Genomic DNA, 5,656 nt, shown 5'->3' with positions numbered 1-5,656 from the left:
AAATGTCTTTGCGAGTCCAAAATTTAATAAAAAATGTTGCCTGAATAGTACAAATAGTGTTATTTTTGTAAAAATAAGGATAAGCTGTGAAAATGTTTGACATAAAGTCAAAGTTTGGTAAAAAATAAACTCAAAATTAAGTTAAATAGCACACAGTAACATACATTTACTACCTAAATCAATAATCAAAGGGTCCTAGGTTCGTTACCCCGTGATAAAAGCAAATGGTGAAAACTGTAGGCCCCGTCCCTGATAGCTCTCCCTTCTTCCTAGTACAGATAAAAAAAACCTGCGCTAAAGCGTCCTGTGCCTTGGGGCAACCCTGAGCGGAATATTAATTGGCGGCGGAAACCAGTTCTACAAGCGACGCATAGCTTCAAAAAAATTGACCATTGCTGCGCATTCCAGAGATCCTTTGTTGTCTGGTTGAATCCTTCCCCTGCCCTACAGTATTGCATAGCTTTCCCCTGTTCTTGCGTACTGGTTAACCTTGGGAAAACTGGTTCTGAAAATCTACCGACGCGTTCTCTGATTGGTCAATCGGGTTCCTTCTTTGTCCTGGCGTTCTGACGTCATTTGACCTTGACCGCTCATCTCCCAAATTCCTTTCTCCCCTACCTGCGCGGAATATTAATTCAATCTCTCTGTCTATCCTCTCCGCAGAGCGGAGTCGAAATTCTGAGACAGTATTCTGTCTGGCGTGTTGCACCATCGTGTTTCATAATATAATGCAATTACTGCATAGTACTAATTAATAATATTACATATCGCGGGTTCAAATACCGGGACCGTCTTCTTTCGTACCATTACCACCTTTCATAGCGGTTCATAAACCATAGAAAACTTATTTTCAATATTATAAACATTAATTATTAACATTTTATACATTACATACTTTGCAGTAATAAATATAAAAACATATGCATACCGTTTAGTACCTCTAATTACCTTTTATATACATATTTTTCATAAAATAAATAATTATATATTCATAAAAAGTTATAAACATGCAAATACATAAATGTAAAGTATTATAATGATATGCAAATTTATTCATATTATGCAAATTAGTTCTTAATTATATGCAAATTAATTAACACCCGTGCAAATTAGTTATAAGTACATACAAATGAATTGCGAATATTAAATAGCAACTGTCCTTATCTCATTTCTATACTACTAACGCGGTCCGCGATTAGGTTATTTAAATGCGAAAGCATTACAGGTGAGTCAGTATCGTGAGAGTGTTTGAAGAGTGCGGACGTGTTGTTGCAGTGCTGCTCATAATTATTTGTTAAAAGTTAAGTATTTAGTTTATTTTAAAGCTACATAGCTCATAGTAATTTCGATCAGCTTGAGTTTTGATGTGATGTTACTTGTTGTCTCCGGAAATTCTGTATAAATAACAGCTGAAAATGTTATCGTAATAGCTACAATTATTTCATTTTGAAGGTTCTTCAAGTTGTTTTTCACACAGATTGAATTTTGACTTGATTGTGCTTTTTTTATTTTTCCCCTGAGAAAATTAGTAGTCAGAGAGGGGGTACGAGCAACCCCCCCCCAAAATCTAACAATTTCTTAGTGTAATTTAACTGAAAATTATGATTTTAGCTGATTTTTCCAAGTGTAAAAAACTAAAAAGTTGTTTTACGCAAGAGCTAAAATTTCAATTTTACTGTATAAAAATTATTTTATAGTTGCTGAAGTTAAAAAAACACAGTTCTACTGCACTTGCCTGGCGCTGGAATGCACCTGCACTCCACCATATGTCTAAAAGTGTAACGAACTAGACGGGGCTAATAATTTCTTAATTGCAATTATTTTTCCAGAGAAACTTCTGCAACACAGAAATGTTGGCAAGAATTCTCATGTAACCTAGTTGTTTTTACTTAGACAAGTCAATAGTCTTGCATTCCAAACATTCCTCGAGTGTGCGTGCGTGTGTGTGTGTGTGTGTAGATGTGACCTCGACCTGTTAAGAATGTCACGTCATTAATACTAACTTCGCAATGTCATGACCTTCTCTTTTCTCTATAAAAGAAGAGAGAGAGGGGCATGTAACTTACTTGGCTAAGAGGAATTTCCTGAGAATTCTTTCCAATCTAAATATTCCTGTGTGTATGTGTGTGTGTGAGTTTATGTGTGTAGAGATTGATGCGCTTATGTATGTGTGTAAACATTACGGCATTGACCTGTTAAGAATGTTACATCGATAATACTGTCTTGAGAATGTTATGCCTTTCTCTTTACAGCTATATGTGGGCATTAACCTGTTAAGAATGTCACATCAATAATACTAGCTCGGAAATGTCATGCCCTCCCGCCCTCTTCCTCTATAGGAGGTTATGTGAATGTGCTGATTGGTTGACTAAGGGAATTTCCCGATTAGTAAATTGAGGTTATAAATATAAAGATTTTGCTAATGTGGAATGTAAAAGCTCAGTTCTTGGTTCCCTCATGGATTCGAATCCTGTTAGGTTAAACATCATAAAAATTTCACAGCAAGAATTATCATATGGACTGACGATTTTTTTTAACAGACTTAATAATGAGTTATAACCTGTATACAAAATATGCAGTCCCTAGAATGAGATGGATGAGGCTTATGAACCTCGACCTATACAGTTGTACAATCTGGCAATGAATGGATGTTTCTTTTTATTAAGCATAGCAGTGTGTTTTTGCTTATTTTAATATCAGACAACAATGTTAGAATGTGTGTGCATGGCCCCAAGAATACAATTTAAAATCACTAATGTGATATGAAACCCCTTCACTTGTGTGCATTTGAATATGAAAGTGAGGTACTTTGAATAATTGAGGAGAACAATCACAAATAAGCTTGCAACGGTATTGGAAGGGGTTACGAGTTCAAACTTCAGACGATTTCTGTTAATCTGCAGGGTGTATGGATATCAGTACGAAAATGTTAAAAAAGAAGAGGCAATTTTGGCTAACGGCAACGATGAGGATGAATAATGATAATTATGATGAAATTGATGTGTGGCACTTGGAAAACAAAACTTGAAAGTGTATTGGACCAACAGTTACAATTGCTCCCCTACCCCCACACACGGCAGTTAACAAAGGTGTACTTTTGTTGGTTTACGACTCTGAGGGCTTAAGTTACTATTCTCACCTATAGCTATACATATTAAAAAAATAAATGACCTGAGCAATAGAATATAACAATACCGATTCTGGCCTTTGTCGGATGACGTAGTGGTAACGTTGTTGCAATCCCACCCCCGATGGTGTATAAACTTAAATATTTTCCATAACATGAAATACTGTTAATGGAAATGTGTTGTTTCTAATATTCTATATAGAAAGCAGATAACAAGAAAAAAATGTTTCGGTCAGATACGAAGCTTCAACCCAAATACATATATGATCAGACAGGATGTCAACTATGCGTTTATAACTAACATGTGATTATTCAGAATTCAAATAGTGCAGTGGAAAACTACTAACTCTCTAGACTTCTTAAACCCGAAGAGAGCTAATACAAGTACAAGTGTAAATAATTAAATAAGTTACAAGGGGCTGAGACATGATTCGAATCTTTTGATCTAGGTAGGGATGCAGACAGGCACTAAGTTTATGTGTGTGGACACAATTGATAATGGAAAAACCCTCTTCAACACAATAACATAGTGGTAATGTTGGTCTTGCTTTGTTCCCATTGATAACATAGTGGTTACACGAAAGAAACTACCTCTACTCCTTTCCTACAATTTTCTTCCATTTCCATCGATACGTTTTGGAGAATTTTCATCATTTTAATCTCTTCTGTCTTCTTTTGTTTTACCTTCATCTTTTTTGTTTTTCATTTGTCCTATCTTCCTTGCAACTCTTGCATATGTATCTTTCTCCACTTTCACTTAGTCCTATGTACTTTTCCTTTCTTATCCCCTAACGTAGTCATTGTTTCATTTCTTTGCATGAGCTGCATATGATATTTTTTAAAATTATTTACCTCTTCTCCGCAGCAGTTTAATAGTTCCTTTATTTCCTCTATTTCCTTGACTTGACTATACATTCTATATTCTGGTCCTCGACTTTATTTTCTTACTCCATTTTGGCTTTCTCTCTCTTTGCTTTTTAATTCGGAAATCTCACGCCGCAACGTTGGTCGCTACTTAATATGCTACCTCCCTTAGAGCAGTACTTAGCTTAGTATAACCATGGATACAAAATCTTCAGGGTAATGTGTTCTTATTTTAAGAAAGCCAATCAGAAAGCATAATAGCCAAAAGATATGATAAAATGCGAGTCTATATTCTGGAATTCCTCACAGTTTACAGATATTATATTCTTCTTCTAAGGCCCTGGTCTTCTTATTCATTCTTCTAAGAATATGAATTTCGTGTCTGGGAAAAGGATAGGCTTCTTCTTATTTCCTCTAGATAAATGTTATTGGGATATCTTATTTATTCTTCTTCTATCTTCTATGAATATCCTATCTATGAAAAGGACAGGCTTCATCTTCTTTCCTCTAGATAAATCTTATTGTGATTTCTTCTTCCTCCTTCTGCTACGACCCTGGCAGTTTTCTGCTTTCCTCTATAAATATATTCTCTGGAAAAAAAAGGCTTCTTCTTCTTTCCTCTAGATACATCTTATTGGGATTCATCTTCTTCCTTATTTTATTTGCATTAACCATATATTTATTCTATCTTCAAAGAATGTTTCATCATATATTATCTTCTGTCTACTTAATCATATATTTCTTCTATCGTATATTTCTTTTATCTTTAAAGAATGTATGAGAATATTATTTCTTCTGTTTTTGAAGAATGTAACATCATATTTTTATTCTATCTACATCAATCATATATTTCTTCTATCTTTGAAGAACTTATCAGCATATACGTATTTTCTCCTTCTCGTCTCCGATTTTGCATTACATACTCGCGAACTTCTTTCCTGTTTGCTTCCTTTTTTTCTCATGCATCGAGAACTGAACCAAAGCTCCAATGGATTCAGGGGCGACATACATGGATATAGTGCCTCCTCCTATGCCAAACCGATAAGGGACACCCCAAGATCGCTAAGGAAAAGCGCTACCTGCAGCCCAGTGCGTCTAAAGAAAAACGCAACCGTAGTGATTTGGAGCGTCTAAACTTGACTGTAGCGCCATCAAGGACCAAACAAACAATATCTGGCGATATATTCTTCGCCAGGGATAATCGAAAAGCAAATTCGATCGAAAGACCGAAACAAGACCCAGTTTTGAACTAGGATCTGAAATTCTTAACTTTGTTCTGCGTTTTACGTATGAGCCTATCCTTAACTATCATAATTTATTTTTACATAATGTTTTTATTCTCTATATACATTTTTATAATCAACATTCACGTATTTCTCGTTTGTTTTAATCAATCTCCTATTATCCAGTATCCTCCTATTTCGTTAATCAATATTATTTCCTTTTTTCTTCGCGCTGCCATCTGTTGTCACGTTCTATAACTAGTTCCTTACATATTAACGAACGTGTGGGGCTGACTAAGCATGTGACAAGTATGAGAAACAATTTAAGAGAATACTTTCGAATGGGCATCTTCAATTGGAAATCAGAGAAACTGATGTGAGGTTGGAAACACTGCACTCGCAGGTGGTCCACCAGGAGGAAATCGCTGTAAAATTTGAACAC

This window comes from Lepisma saccharinum, unplaced genomic scaffold, assembly GCF_977018435.1.
Source record: "Lepisma saccharinum unplaced genomic scaffold, izLepSacc3.1 HAP1_SCAFFOLD_144, whole genome shotgun sequence".
Classification (NCBI taxonomy): Eukaryota; Metazoa; Arthropoda; class Insecta; order Zygentoma; family Lepismatidae; genus Lepisma; species Lepisma saccharinum.
This window is presented reverse-complemented; position numbering follows the sequence as displayed.